This window comes from Sminthopsis crassicaudata, chromosome 2 (genome assembly GCF_048593235.1).
Source record: "Sminthopsis crassicaudata isolate SCR6 chromosome 2, ASM4859323v1, whole genome shotgun sequence".
Lineage (NCBI taxonomy): Eukaryota > Metazoa > Chordata > Mammalia > Dasyuromorphia > Dasyuridae > Sminthopsis > Sminthopsis crassicaudata.
In genome coordinates, this window is record NC_133618.1 from 165292294 (window position 1) to 165309517 (window position 17224).

Consider the following 17224-nt stretch of genomic DNA (forward strand, 5'->3'; position numbering starts at 1 on the left):
CTGATTATTATTAGGCCCATCTGTCTCATAGCAGAAGTCATTCTTCTTTCTCACTAATATATTACCTTTCCATCATATTGCTCAAAGCACTTTAATATTAAAAAAAAACACATTTTATTCCCATAAGAAATATGTCTAATACTTTTAGTTCACTGTACTAAATAAAAGAGTTTACTTTGTTTCCCATCCATGATGGGAATATACATAACATTTTGGAATTCTTGAATCTTTCATCACTGGGAAATATCATTCCGCAAGATTGAATTTGGCATTAATATCTCATCCTGCTCCCCAGATTGGATTCTCTGGTTAGAGAGGAAGGATCCTGAATTCCAGTGCTATTTAAGAATGGGACTCAAAACCCCATTTCCCACTAGGTATATTGTTTTAGGATGTCTTTGAACTTCTCCATCATGTTTCCCTTCCTCATGTTGGAAAGGGTGAGGGGTGGATATCTGGGAGAGCTTCTCAGACTCTTTATTTGAGAAGGGCACCTGGAGAATTTATCTCATCCTTTTCCTATTGACTAATTACTGGATTTCATGAATTCCAGAAACACATCATTCAGCAAGTTGAATTCAACTGTGTAAATCATCTCTCTCAAATCTTTTCCCAAATCTACCGCAATACTTCATCATGTACTGTGCTAGAATAGCCCTTTACTACAAACAAAATAAAGCCTAACCTTTATCACTTAGTATTGCCATTCAGAATCTAGTGGTAGATTCATACTTCTAGCCAAATCTCACACTTTTCACCTTCACTTGGCCTAAATACTAGCTAAACCATCTTATTCACCCCTTCTATATATTTGGAATGTCAACCCCAATCTCTGGCAACTGAATTTCTATCCATCCTGCAAAAAAATAATGTAAATATCACCTCATTAGGAAGTCTTCCTTGCTCTCCAACATCCTAAACCAAAAGTGATTTGATATCAACCTGTTAATCTCTCATACACTTTCATGTTCTATTGCAGCATGCCATAGCATAATCTCTCTACCTTTTTTCTGTCTCTCATGTATCTCTCTACCCTGTTCCTTTTTTTTTTTCCTCTCTTCCTCCCTCCCTCAATAGGGGATCTACTCTCTCTCTCTTCCCTCCGCTTTCTCTTTCTCTCACCCCCTCCTACTGTGAATGCTTCCAAGAAAGAGCTATAGTAGTCTTAATGATGCAAGATGCTTCTGAAATTCTAAAATCAATCTTAAGAGACAGAACAAGATCCAAATGGTTTAAAGTGTAAATCTCAACAATTCTTTATGTTCTTTTAATTATGATCATTAGGCTATATTTAGTTTTTAAAATTTTATACTTTATTTTTGTTCTAATTTCACATAAAATATTCTTTAACATTTAACTATATTAAAGTTCCATTTTTTTCCTCTGTCCTCCTCCATCCTTGAGAATGCAAGCAAATTGGAATAGGTTTTACCTGTGTAATCATGCAAAACATTTCCATATTAGTCACACTGCACAAGAAAACAAACAAAAAAGCCAAGAAAAATAAAAATTTTAAAAAGTATATTTAAATCTAAATTAAACTCCATCAGTTCTTTTTTAGAGAAAGATAGAGGTACAAGAAAAATAGAGAAAACAAATGAGAGATATGCAAGAGAGAGTCAACAGCTTGGGGAAAAAGGACAAAAATTGAGTGAAGAAAACAATTCCTTAAAAAATATCACTGGCTAAATGAAAAAAAAAAAAAAAAAACCCTACCACTAAAGAAAATGACACCTTGAAAAGTAGAATTAGTCAAATGGAAAAAGAGATGTAAAAATTAACTTATGAAAATCACAAATTAAACCTAGAAATGAGCAAATAAAAGCTAATAATTCTATGAGACATCAAGAATCAGTCAAACTAAAGAGAATTTTTAAAATGGAAAAAATATATATATATAAAATATCTCAATGGAAAACCAGCCAACTTGCAAAATATATCCAGGAGAGATAATTTAAAAATTATTAGTCCACCTGAAGGTCATGATCAAATAAATAGCCTAGAGAGCATTCTTCAAGAGATTATAAAGGAAAACTGCCTTGTTATATCAGAGCCAGAAGGCAAAGTAGTCATTGAAAGAATCCATCTATCACTTTTAGAAAGAGACTCCACAAGGAGAAGCCCAAGAAACATTGTTGCAAAACTCTAGAACTACAATCTGAAGGAAAAAAAAATAAAGAAAAATTCAAGTATCAAAGAGCACAGTCAGGATTACCTAAGATCTAGTAGTTTCTACAATAAAATATCAGAGGACCTGGAAAACCATATTGCAGAAGGCAAAGGACCTAGGGTTACAACCAAGAATTTTTGAATCATTTGTATTGAAATACTGAAAGCCAGAAAATTTGATTTTCAAATCCAGAGGACTCGAGAAGTATAAAAACATAAACTGAGCGAGGGAGAAATAGATAGATAGATAGATAGATAGATAGATAGATAGATAGATAGATAGATAGATAGATAGACAGACAGATAGATAGATCCATACATATATTATTTTAAAGGTTAAACTATTTATATCCCTATATGGGAAAATTATAACTATAATTCTTAAGAATTATATCTTTTATTAGTGTAGTTAGAGGGGGCATACATGAATTGAGGGTGTGGATATGAATTGACTCTGATGTGCCGATATTAAAGAAAAAGACATTAAAGGGTGGAAAAAGGATTGTTACTGGGAGAAGAGGAAATAGGAGTTAAAATGTGACAAATCACATGAAAAAACACAAAAAATCTATTACAATAAAGGGAAAGAAGGAAGGAGGATGAGCATTGTTTGAAGCTTACACTTATCAATTTAGGCTCAGAGAGGGAATAACATACTCACTCAGTTGGATTTAGAAGTTTACCTTACCCTGTATGGAAGTGAGAGAAGAAAGTAGAAAGAAAAGTGAGAGGCTGGATAGAAAGCAGGGCAAAAACACTAAGAGAAAGGGGTAAGAGGTGGGGAGGGATGATAGAAGGGAGGTCAGGTTGAGGGTGGCATGAGTCAGCAACAAAACACTACTAAGGAAGGACAGGGTGGAAAGATATACATATAGGGAGAAAACAGGATAGAGGGAAATACATAGTTAGTAAAAATACATAGTTAGTAAAATTTCATTGTTAGTAATGACAATTGTGAATGTGGATGGGATGAACTCTCCCATAAAATAGAAACAGATAGCTGAATGAATTAAAAAACAGAATTCTACAATATGTTGTTTACAACAAACACATTTGAAACAAAGCAATGGTACAGTAAGGGTAAAAAACGAGTAGAATTTATTATGCTTCAGCCAAAGCAAAAACAGCAGGGATAACAATTATATTTTAGTTGCATGCCCAATTAATTGATCTCCCCTTTCTCTATTTTATCCTTGTAGCTATTTAGAGACATAAAATTTCCTCTAAGAACTGCTTTGGCTATATCCCACACGTTTTAGAATGTTGTCTCAGTATTGTCATTTTTTTGAATGAAATTATTGTTTCAATGATTTGTTGTTTGATCCATTCATTCTTTAGAATTAGATTATATATTTTGCTATTGGTTTTTAGTCTGTCTTTCCTTGGCCTTGATTGAATATAATTTTTTATTGCATTGTGACCTGAAAAGGAAGCATTTATTATTTCTGCCTTTCTGCATCTGGTTGTGAGATATTTAAATATTTATTATGAGATTTTTTTTTTTTTAAATCAGGATACATGGTTAATTGTCGTGTAAGTGTGATGTGCTTCTGAGAAAAAGGTGTATTTCTTTCTATTCTTATTCAATTTTTTCAAGAGGTCTGTCATAATCTAAGTTTTCTAAGATTCTATTAATCTTCCTAGTTTTTCTTTTTTTTTTATTTTATGGTTAGAGTTGTCTGATTCTGAGAGGGCAAGGTTGAGGAAATTAAATAGTTTTGCTCTCTGATGATTTCTTCTCTAAGAATATACATGTGTACCATTTGGTATGTCTACATTTAATTACAACTTCATTGTTGATGGTATCCTTTAACAAGTTGTAGTTTCCTTCCTTATCTCTTTTAATTAGATCTAGTTTTAGTTTTACTTTATCTGGATCAGAATTAGTTTCTTACTGAGACCAAATCTCCCCTCTGCACTTACTATACTAGGTCAGTTTAGTTTACAGAAGAGATGCAGTCTTCTTCCTGCAGCTTCTCATCAGTCAGTTTTCTCAAAAAATATTTTATTTTTATTTGTAAGGGTTTGCTATTTAGAGTTATAGGAAAACACTCAAGAGGTTAATATACACATTTGCTGAGTGCACAGTCGTTCTTACCTGCAAATATTGTAGAAAATAGAAGTCTCTTTCTGGAATTTTCTTTCCTTTCTTCTTAAACAACCTTTCCTAATTAACCTAATTCTATCTAGAACTGAAGCTAGATAAAATCAATTTCTAGCAGATAGATTTGGATGAGCAAAAAAAACAAAAACAAAAACAAAAAACAACCAAAAACATTAATCTTCTCAGTTCATTTCAAAAAGTATCTAGAAATGGAGGAGAAGAAGTGATGATTGAAGAAAGTGACATGTTTTGGCAAGCAATGATATGGAAGGATATGTTTCTTCCTCAGAAGGTCCCCATTTCTTTAGCAGGAATCCTACAATTCACAAAACTTCATCCCAAGGCTACATTTTGAGATTGACCCAATTATGGTAATTTATCTAGAGAAGTGAGGGAGAGAATGGGTAGTTGTAAATTCAGCCCCATCTCTCCCCTGTCTCTATGCTCTCTGCCTTCTCCTTAATTCTATAGATCTCTTCACAATCCTTTACATTGTTTGCATTTATTGACACTCAGATACTTCCTGAAGATTAAACATCTCTTGACAATTTCTCTCAGGCTAGCTGCTTTTTTGCCTAATACAATTTCACATTTAGGACTAGGAGTTCTAGGTATCCTCACTGCTTCCTTCTGCTAATCTCTGACCCATCCTTTGTCCCTGTTATTTTAGAAACCAACTGTCCTCCTCTAAATTTCAATTTCTCTTTCTATTTCCATGTTGGTATTAACTATGCATTTATAGGTGCCTCTCTCTTATTCAGGTGCAGCTAGGTGGTACAGTGACTTACAGTGCCAGGTCTGAAGTCAGTAAGCCTCATTTTCCTGAATTCATATTCTTCTCAGACACTTATTAATTGTGTGACTCTGGGGCAAATCACTTAACCCTATTTGTCTCAGTTTCCTCATCTGTAAAATGAGCTGAAGAAGGAAACGCCAAACTATTCCAGTATTTTTGCCAAGAACATTCCAAATTCAGTCACAAGGAGTCAGACATAAATGAATAACTGAACAAAAACAACTTTTACCTAAGAAGTTGAGTACCTGAATTCACAGCCTTTTCCATTTCAATCTCTTAACCTTTTGAACACCATGGTTCTTAAACTCTTCTCCCAATGACCCCTGATTCCAAAATACTTCAGCCATGCACAGGGATGCGGTTAGACCTTATATCTTCTCCAAAGGGGAATAAAATTTATCTCAGGTGCCAGAATTTTTGCTATAACTTTGCATAGTTCTCTGATTTGATTTCCCAACTTTGTCTACATATAATACTTTTTTAAAACAAAGGTCAAATAGACTTGAAATAAACACAATATTGTACCACAAATGAGTCTGTGGAATTTAGACTTCATCTAATGCAAATGTGTGTTGTCTAGAACTTCCCTGAAATTCATTAGAAACATGCCAAGGTGAACACATATGAAAGATTTCTTGGATTGTGTCACCCATCTGTGAAGGGTGAGTTTACTTAGTTTTGCCTGGAAGAAAACAGTTGCTTGTTTACATTTACTTTACAGAAAATATACTCTATCTATTTGCCTCCCTCCCTTCCTTTTTCTTCACTTATCCCATCTTTTGCCTTCCCCAATTAGAAGGTAAGTCTTTAGGTCAGCGCCTACATTTGCTTTCTTAGACTTCTACTTTCTGCCCTTAGCACAGTGCCTGACACAGAGTAAACATTTACTAGATTCTCTGAAAAGCTTTCTTTCTTTCCTCTATTAATTTGTTATCATCTATTTCATAATATTAACTGAGCTTAGATATATATTAGGGTCCTTTAGTAACACCCTGAATTTTGTCTCTATAAATCAATTCCTAGCAAATTTCAAAAAGAGCCAGACAGTGATGAAACTTTTAGTGACTGAGATGAAATGAAAGCTTCATTTCATTTGTTTGGCCATAATTTTAAGCACAATATCAAGGATTTCTAGATCTTATCTTTTAAAAAAAAAAGATATAAGGATATAAGGATAGAACCCTCCTCTCACTAAAGCTTATAGCTGTCAATTATCTCCTGAAAATCATGTAGCTAGTAACTAATAACTTTGGTAAAATTCTATGCTTTAAAAAAACTTAATTAATCAAGATTCTCGGGGACTAGGATATTTTGGTCAATTAAATATACTGCTTTACTTTAAAATAAGCACATATTCCTTTGTCCTCAACAGTTGTTTAAAGTCATAAATAATCTAGTATTATATCCAGACTGATGCAATAGTTAAAAATGAAAAATCATAGTTTTTTGATTGATTATCTTTATCTTATAAGTCAGGATCTTATAGTACCTCAGGGTGATAATTTATCTGACAATAATTATGTTTATATAAAGCTCATGTATAGACACAGAAAGACAAATGGACTGAACAAAATGTATATTTGACACAGAACACAACCTTCAAAAAGTTTGGTACATAGGAAAAAAAATCAGTTATTTGAGGTTTGGGGTCAATTAATTCTGGGTTCATTAAGGTTTTAAAAAGAAACATATTAAGCATATTTTTTTAAGTCTCTGGTCAACATGAAGAACATGAATTCTGCACCCAAAGCAGTACTTGAGGATACTCTATTTCCTAAGCTGTTCTATACAGGAAAAGCTCATGAAAAGAGTAGATGTTTCAAAATTACGGTCATTGGTTTTGCATCCAAAATCCCAGGACAAAAAAAAAAATAATAATAATCCTTCTGCCAAAAACAAAAAGAAAAAAACAAAAACAAAAACAAACAAACAAACAAAAAACCTCCAAACCTATCTAAATCATGCTTTCTCCTCATCCAGAGATACAGGTTTCTAGTCATAAGTACCCAGATCCATAGTAAAATAAGTTTACTATTAAAAACAGGAAATCCTCAATTATTATTATAGACCATTAAAAATGACTACTTCTCAATTATCTCTGAGTTATATTCTTGAACTAGAGGTATATTCCTCATCAGAATATTTCTCAGGCATTTTGATATTTTTCATTTTAATTGCTGGAGATTTTCTCCTAACTGATTGCGAATTTCATTATTTATTCAGCAATATCATGATCAATGTCCATTTCTAATAACATAGTTATCTTTGATTTGGGTTAGTTATCATATTTAACTAGATATGTTATTCAAGCTAGTTTATTCAAAATTATTAGTAAAATTATGGCATAATAAAAACTATGATACTTTTGAATGGCAAAAATACAAACTATAAAACTAAAAGGTATGCCTTCTTAAATTTCTAGAAATTCAAATACAAATTGCTATTTTCTCCAAATGAAAAATTTGAATCAATGGAGAAATTTAATATTGCATTAAAAAACAAATAAAAGCCTGGAGGAATCAAATTGTCACACTGGTATAAGCATGTTTTTAGAAAATCAAATAAACAACTTCCTCTTCCCAACTGAAAAACAGAATATCAAATTTGAAGATGGTAAAATATCTATCACCATGTGTATCCAAAATATTTCATTTCAGGGGCAGCTAGATGGCACCCTGGACAGAATACAAGTCTTGCATTCAGGAGGTCCTGAGTTCAAATGTAGCCTCAGACACTTAACACTTACTAGCTATATGACCCTGGGCAAATCACTTAATCCCAATTGCCTCTTTAAAAAATTCTATTTCTCTAAATTTATGGATATTTGCAATATTTAAGTCAATTTTTTTAGTATAATTACCATAAAATTTTTACATATATCTCAAATATAATTAAAATCTCAGAAACAAGTACTATGTATTTGTTATATGCAAGCAACAGTACTGGGCAGTAGTGATAAAAACATAAATATGATGTGTTAAAGAACATAATCTAGGCTGCAGGGTCTGTGTGTGTGTGTGTGTGTGTGTGTGTGTGTGTGTGTGTAGGGAATAAACAAAGGAGATTGGAGACTGGTTAAAGGTTCAATTTGGATGGATCAAACAGATCAAATTATTCAAGAAAGATAACTTTGCCAATGATTTCATTTACATACACTTCTCTAAAACGGTTGACAAATTAGTGGGAAATCTAATAAAAAGCTTTAAAATCTTACCATTTTGTTTAAAATCTAAAAAATTCCCTCTGTTTCAATTGGATGAATTTCTATCAAAGATAAATTATATTGCTGGCCTTTTTACAAATTTAATGATATAATATGCACCTCTAAATTAAGATTCAAGAACTGTGGGACTCCAAGGAATACTATATTAATATGTCTAAAAATATCTTTGCAATTTTATAAGGCAACTATTAAACTTTGTCTGAATTTGTACTATCTTTAACTTTTTGTCAAGGTTCTAGATATTTTGGATAAATAAAAATAAATACATTATTATGATGGAATTATTTTTAAGGCTTTTTTATTTTAAACTGTGAAGTTTATTATGAGAGAAAATAAAAATTAAAAAAACAATTTTTAAAATTTTTAATATTTTTTTACAATTTTTTTAATATTTTAATTTCCATATTCTTTACTTTGTACAAGTTACTTTGACTCAATAAAAGAAAAAATGGGAAAAAATGAAAAATTCCATGCTTCAAAATGTATTCAAACAATATAAGTTCTTTGTATAAAGGCATAAAGTATGCTTCACGATTAGTCCTTTGGGATTGTCTTGGTACAGAATTGCTTAAAATAGCTAAACCATTCATAGTTCTTCATCAAGCAATCTTGCTATTACTGTGCACAACATTTTCTTGGTTCTGTTCACCTCATTCTGCATCCATTCTGGTAAGTCTTTCCAGGTTTTTCTGAAATCATTCTGCTTGTGATTTCTTATGTTTTCTCTTTCATTTTTCTCTTTTTATATTTCTCTTGAGCCTTGAATTTGGAGGTCAGATTTATTTATTCAGTTCTGATTTTTTAATAAGAAATGTTTTTTAAAAGTTCTCTATTTTGTTAAATATACATTTTCCCCCCAGAAAGCTTACATTCAACTTTGCTGAATAGGTGATTCTTGATAGTAATCCTAACTCCTTTGCTTTTCTGCATATATCTCAAGTCCTCTAGTTCTTTAATGTAGAAGCTGCCAAATCTTGTGTAATGCTGACTGTAGCTTAATGGTATTTGAATTGTTTCTAAATGGCTACTTGAAAAACTTTCTCCTTATTCTGTGAGCTCTAAAATGTGGCTATGATGTTCCTGAGAATTTTCATTTGGGGATTTTTTTAGGTGGGTATTATTGAGCTATTTCAATTTCTATTTCATCCTCTGGTTCTAAAAAAGCAGGGCAATTTTCTTTCATAATTACTTGAAAGATGCTGATGAGGTTTTCAGGTAGTTTAATCTAAATTTTTGTATAATTTCTCCTGGATCGATTTCCTAGGTCAATTTTTTGCAATGAGAAATTTAACATTTAACATTTCTATTTTTTTTCATGATTTTTATCAAATCTTGATGTCTCATAAGAGTCACTTTCCTTTTCTTCAGTAAGCTTTTATAATTTTTTTTTCCATTTGATCAATACTATTTTTTAGAAAGTTATTTTTCTCAGTAAATTTTTGTATATCTTTTCTCATGGTATTGACTCTTTTTTTCATGATTCTCTTTTATTACTCTCATTTTTCTCATTTTTTTCTTCTATTTCTCTAATTTGCTTTTTAAAAAATCCTTTTCAAGCTCTTTCAGGAATTCTTTTTGGGTATGAGACCAAATTCTTTGGGATTTCACATGTAGTCATTTTGACATTGCAAATATATGCCTTGATCCTTCCTCTCACCACAGTAACTTTCCATAGACATTCAGTTGTTTGTTTTTTATTGTGTGTTTTGCTCATTTTTCTGATTTTTTTTGTAACCTGGTATTTTTATAGAAGAGTGGGGCTCTGGGTCTTACTGCTGGCTTTCACTGGGTTTCAAGGCTTCTCTGCTTACTTTCTCTGAAGGATAATCCTCCCTTCTGGCTGGTACTTCAAGGTGAGGCATCCTTGTTGGCCTTCTCTGAGAGACAGAGTTTTAGCTTCTGGGTTTGTCCAGGGTGGGTGGGGAAGTGTCCTGCTGTGGGGCTGTTCCAGCCCTGTGGGAAGGAACTTGTTGCTGATCCCCTCCAGGGGTGGGGGTCCTGCTGCTGGGTTATTATGGGAAAAGGGTCTCTAGGCAGGTAGGCCCCAAGGGTCTTTTTGATAGCCAGCCAGGGTGGGGCTTCAACACTGGTCAACAATGGGATAATGACTTGTGCTGGGGTGGGGACCTTACTGCAGTGCACAGACTGATTACTTGCCAGGAGGGCTACTGGTTTGCATAAGGGCAGGCTCTATTTGCTGTATTGCCCTAGGCTTGGAATCTGGCTGCAGGCCCTCTCTGTAAGTCTACCTGTAACCACAGCTCTTGGACTTTACTCTCCATCTGCCCCAGGGAAATTGACTTTTTCTCTCATGCTGGTAATTTGCTTCCCTGCTCTTAGATCAATTTCGAGGTACTTTTATAGTTATTTGAAGGGGTTTGGAAGAGTTTTAGAAGGTTTCTTCCTCAGTCCACCATCTTGGCAGTAATTTTTTTTCAAAGCCTCCTGAAATTAGCTGACAAATCCAGTTGATTATGTATTATAATTTTAACTTCCTCCTCTAGTCTCTCATCCTCTTTAATCAAACCTTCAAATACTTGTGTTGTTATATACCACCCACCTAAGAAAGTAGATAGACTCTTTAATTCATCAGTAAAAAAAACCCTCCAAAAATGTACTTTTATGTCATATTATTCCCCTATAGATATGCCATATTCCATTATTAGTTCTCATCTATATCCTGTTTTTTCATGAAAGAAATGGACTCTTCCCCTATTTCCTCCATCCCCTAATATCTTCATCTGCAGAAGTCCCCCACACTTCCTTCAAGGCCTGATTGACTTACCAACTTCTTTGTAGAGTCTTCTCTGACCTCCAGATAAAGATGACTTCTCCCCACAATTTTTCAAAACTCTTTGACTGGAGAATTTTTATACTTGTCACATTCTCCCTTCTATTAGTTATTTCCAAAACTTTATGCTTCCAGAAGATTGTCAATTCCTTGAAAAGAGATTGTTTTGTGTCTGGATTTCCCTAGCACCTAACAAATTACCTTACACATTTTAGAAAGTTAAGTAAAAGTATGTTTATTGGATTGAGCAGATATGGAATAGTGTATTCAATGAGTAGCAGCAAATTTTAAGCAGAACTTTGACAAATTAGAGGATGACTCCAGGAAAGGCCTCTAGAATGAAGAAGACCCTGGAAATCATTTCAAATGAACATTTAAGAAAACTGTTTAATTTGGAAAAGAGAAGACTAACAGGGGACTGGGTAGGTCTCTTAAGACATTTAAATTGTTACTATGGAAACAACATAGAGAGCAGAACTAGGATCAATAGTGGGTGGAAATTACAAGAAAGCAAAATTTTATACCACATTAAAAAGAACTTTCTAACAATTAAATCTGTCTAACAATTAAATCTGTCCAACAATGAAAGAGACTGTGAGTAGTGGCACTTCTTCCAAGTTGGGATATTCTGGATCTAAATTCTTAGCCAATTAGGCATCATTTCACACCAGAGTTTAAGGAAACAGGGCAGAAACATGGAAATGTGTTAAGTAAACTTTTAAAAAAAAGTTTACGATAATAACTCTGACTCATTTTCCATTCTCATTCCTGGCTCGTTTTCCAAGATCTTATTAAAAACTATAAACCAATGTTGTTTGGTAGAGCCTAAAATAAAATTGTTCCATGAATATTCATTGTTTAGGTATTTGATGTTTCATTAATTCATTAAACAAATATTTAATGAGTGTTTCCACAGGTTAGGCACTATGAGACACACAAAATTGAATGGTCCTGACATTCAGAAGTATACCATCAAGTAGCAAAGTTCACAATTTTATGGAACAAGTCACTGAGTTCCAAGGTGTAGATAGTAATGGTTTCTATCACACAAGATTCAATATCTTTAGTTTCACAATTTTCAATGGAACATTTATATATTTACTAGCCCTTCCCTTATTTATAATTTTTCTAAACATAATTAATTAAATGTGAAGGAATATGAGTAGCCTGAAAAAACCTATTATGTCTTGGATCATACCAGAAGACATCTCATTTTTATTTACCCATGGCATCCTATAGACCAGTAGTCCTCAAACTTTTAAAATAGGGGGCCAGTTCATTGTCCTTCAAACTGTTGGAGGGCCAGACTATAGTAAAAATAAAAACTCACACTCTGACTCTGCCCTTCAGCCCATTGCCAAAACCATCGGGCCATATCTGGCATGCTGGCCTTAGTTTGAGAACCCCTGCTACGGACACATATAACTGACATCATATCAAAGGTCAATAATAATAATGATATCCAGAATGATAGTTATAACATCTATTTTATATATTGTTGTTACACTTTACTTACAAATCTCTCCATTGAAATCAGGGCTGGGAGTTTATAGAAGGTCCTGAGAAGGAGGGAGAACCTGAAACTCTACTCATAGATTCACTTTAGTCCTCAATGCTTCTGTTTCTCTTAAACACATTCCCAAGAATACAAATGTTACATTTCTAAATTTCAAAAAAAATAACTGAGAAACTCAAATATTTTTCTGACAAACTTATAGATTACATAATTTGTTGTCGCCTGAAATATAAATTTTATTTGTCTTCCCTAATCCACATAGTTTCTTAAGCATGGTCACCTGAAATACTATCTCATGTCAGCAATCCAGAATTCTTTTTCTGATAAGATGGCAATATACAAGGCAATACACATACACACAGGCACTGTCTATATAAATAGATAAATGTAAATATATATATATATATATATATAATGTGTGTTCTTTTTGATTGCAAGAGCAAATCAAGAGAGAAGATTTTAAAATAATAGCCATGAATTATATTTTGATTTGGATCTACAGAACTTAAGGGATTTAAGATTTAATTTCTTTTTATAAGGCAAAGTTGTGAATTTTTTTTTTCCATTTTAACTGAATTGTTTGAGTTTATCCAAGACATGTTGATGTTTCCTTAGATAACATCTCAAAAGGGACAGCATCTCTTGGCAAAGCTACATAATGATTTCTTTTGTTGTTACTATCCACATACGTTTATATTTATCTGGATATAATTGTAAACATTTGAAAATAATTATATGGTTAAGTCACTTCAATTAGTTAAGGAGCTGGATGAGAACAACAGAAGAGATTTAAAGCAACAGCTGAGTGTTGAAGATTTGAATCTGATTATACCTGATGTCAGCACTCCACTGAGCCAAAACTAATTCCAGAGGCCTCCACCCACTTCATAAGGCTGTCACAACCTAGAGCTAGAGAATTAAAGTAAGAAAGGAATAATAAAAGAGAATTTAAAAAAAAGGGCACATATTATTAATGTTCTATTATACTCTGCACTTAAGCATGAAGTGAGGAATATGCCTCTACTTTTTGCATTAGGTGCCAAAAAGAACATCATATCTTTCCTCAATCTATCTATTATGGCCATTTTTTTTCAGAAAGAAAATCCTGTAATGGATAGATTACATTAATATGCCCAGTATGGTGTTTTTGGATTTCTGAGAAAACACTGGACTCAGAATTCTCAGGGATATCAGGGGGTTTTCAAATCTGAACAATCACAAATTTGAGTTCCATTCTCAGACCAAATTTCAACCAAGACAATTAATCAATGAAATTTATTATTACATGCTGAACATATGTAAGCACTGTGTCTAAGTACTACTGACACAAAGACACAAATGAAAATGGCCCAAGCCCTATATGAAAATTACATTTTATTGGGAGAGTCAACTGATACATATGTTAATACATATAAGATAGTGATTGTCCATTCTTGAAAAGGATCAAAGAGACATCATTATGTTAGAGTCAAGTAGTAGCATGTCTGATTTTAGTTGATCAAATGCATGAGTCCAGAATGCTCTACCATAGGCACAAATAAACCATGTGGACATTTGGATGGGATTCTCTATATTTGTGCATCTTTTGTTTTCTTTGAGCTACTTCAATTCTGCTTTGCTCAGCAACTTTTCTGATGAGGGCACAATCATGCTGAGCAATCCTGTACCAGTGTCTTCCATGTCACACAATCAGTTTCAAAGTTCTTAAGAGAGACCTTGAGAGCATCCTTGTACTGCTTCTTCTGACTACAATGCAAACACCTTCCCTGTGAGAGTTCTCCATTAAATAGCTTTCTTGGGAAGCATAAGTTTGGCATTTGAATATGGCCAGCCTACTGAAGTTGCACTCTCTGTAGTAGTTTAAATGCTTGGCAGTTAAGTTTGAAAAAAGACCTCAGTGTCTGGTATCTTATACTGTCAGGTAAACTTCAGAATCTACCTAAGACAATTCAAATGGAAGCAATTCTGTTTCCTGGTATGGTTGCTTGTATATTGTCCAGGTTTCACAGATATATTACAATGAATTCAGCACAATGACTCTGTAGACCTTCAGTTTGGTAGGCAGCCTAATATCTCTTCTCTCCCCCACTTTCTTCACAGTCTTTCAAACACTGAGTTAGTTCAGGCAATGCAGGTGTCAAGCTCATTAACAATATGTGCATCCCTGGAACGTATACTGCCAAGGTAAGTAAACTTATCCACAGTATTCAAAACTTCTCCATTTGCTGTAATTGATTATTCCCCATATGGATGGTGTAGTGCTGGCTGATGGAGCACGTTTGGTTTGTTTTTTTTTTTTTTTTTTTTTTTTTTTGTTTATTTGTTTGTTTGTTTTTGTATTAATGGTTTGTACAAGCAGCAGATAATCAAACCATATTTTGTTGTATCTCAGCTTCAGAGTCTGAATTGAGTGCACAATCATCTGCAAACAAAAAAGCATATACCAACACTCTCTCCATTTTAGTCTTGGCTTTGCAGTCTTTTCAAGTTGAAGAATTTACCATAAGTGTGGTAGTTGACCTTGGTACTCTGTTCATCTTCACTGAAGGCATTTGACAACATGCTTAAAAGAAATGATACTAAAAAGCAAGGGAGAAAGCACAGTCTTGCTTCATTCCACTGATAATTGGGAAAGTGTGAAAGCATCATCCATTATCCATAATCCTGGCAAGCATGCCATTTGAAATTGACACACAATACTGATGAACTTCTCTGGAAAACCAAATTTTGATACAATTTTCCATAAGACCTTATGACTGACAGTAGCAGAGGCCTTCTTCAGATCTAAAAACAATTGTGTGCAGATTCTGTTCTCCAACTGACATTTCTCCCAGAGTTGTTGGGCAGCAAATCCTATATTGACTTTTCCTTGACCCTTTCTGAAGCCACACTGGCTCTGATAGATGACCATCTTCTAGCTGAAGGATTAGTCTATTAAGGTGGAATCTAGCAATTAAATTGCCAGCAACGTTTAAGAGAGACTGTTGCAGAACAATGTATTTCCTTGGCCTTTATAGAGATGGACAACGGGGACATCCTTGAGCTGACTTATTCCTGATATCAGTAGTGTAGTTCTTAAAAGGCTACTCAGACACCCAGGAAGAAAATTCCATAGGATTTACCAGCAGGATCCATCTTAAGAATGTAGCATTTAATTCCAATAAAAGTAAAGTAAAATTCCAATACAAATAAGCTTCTAAAGTGAAGCTTAGAAAGATGCAATATTCTTGGCTCAGTAAGAAAACAGACAAAATTCAGTTTTATACTAATAGTAACAATCCAAAGTGCTTTTATAATGGTCTGATGATTATTTATGGGCCAAAGACATGTGGTGTATCTCAACTACTTAATACTGATGGAGCACATTAATTAGTGATCAAAATAGAATGCTAGAGAAGTGCATTGAATGCTTCCATAGACCATCATCAACCAATACTGAAGCTACTAACTGTTTACTCTGAAGAAAAGGCTTAAATGCCATTAGACTTCTGTAGTGTTGGAAAGTACCTGGTGTTAATTCTATTTCAACTGAGATTTACAAGGTGGAAAGAATTTATACAAAAATAATTGAAATTTTCTGGGTTATACAGGAAGATGATATTATATCTTCATTGTCCATTTCCAAGGGTGAAGAAAATAGATTGTTCTATGACACAGGTGGGGTTTCTTCTTAAAAATTTCTGCTAGATTCATGCCAGCATCCTCCTTAATAGACTGATCCTTCACCTGGAAGACAGACATCTACCTGAGAGCCATGGCTTCAGAGAGGATTGATGAACAGTCATTATGGTATTTGTTGTCTGACAATTTCAGGAGAAATACATTAGATATATTCAACATGAATAATAGCTAGTTTTGTAAAGAAGCATTTCAGGGATCTGAAAAGGCTTTGCATGAACATTGGCCAATAGGTAATTTCTTCTTCCTTGTAATGGTTGCTAATAAAATAATCTACAAAAAATGAAGGAGTTGCCATCTATAATGAGGAAGACCTTACCTTCCCCTGTGAAATTAGAAATCTTTTGAACCACTAAAGAATACATCCCAGGTATTGGGCTTAACCATTTTCTAATTTTTATCTTTCCTCAAATATTATTTTAAAAGTCTGTTTTTGGAACTTAGCATTTTTCAAATGATGCAACAGTTTTCCTATGGGATCTTCACAAAACATCATTACTTTTCTACATGTCTTAAATTAGCATCCCTGAATATGTATTTTACATTTTCTAAAAATATAAACAAATGAGAGTTCTTTGTGTAATAATATTTGTATTTTTACATATTACCCTATTTTTTTCTTCCTACTGTGATCATTTGTAATTGCATCATTAGAATTTTTTTACCCTCTTCAAGTTCTACATTAAACTCTCTGGACTTTCTTTACAATGCAACAGAAACCTCATCATTAAGCAGCTTCTCTCTCTGACTTACTTTCCTTTTAAACCTTTATTTTAAGGAGACAGCCAGGTCATTTTTCATTACTCTCTATGTGGGATCTTGATTCTCCTGACTTTCTCTACCACACCTTCATCATTTTCAACTTCCTCTTCTTTTCAGCTTCCTTTTCATTGTTGTCTCCTCTAGTTACACTACAAGCTTCTTAAAGACTAGAACTATCTTTCTTT

The 17224-nt window shown here is 33.4% G+C and overlaps 1 protein-coding gene across 4 annotated transcripts in view; it reads right to left on the reverse strand.

The window, feature by feature from the left end:
* The window catches only part of MACROD2 (mono-ADP ribosylhydrolase 2), a 2172380-nt gene that overhangs the window by 1656982 nt on the left and 498174 nt on the right, over window positions 1–17224 (reverse strand). The window lies entirely within an intron of this gene.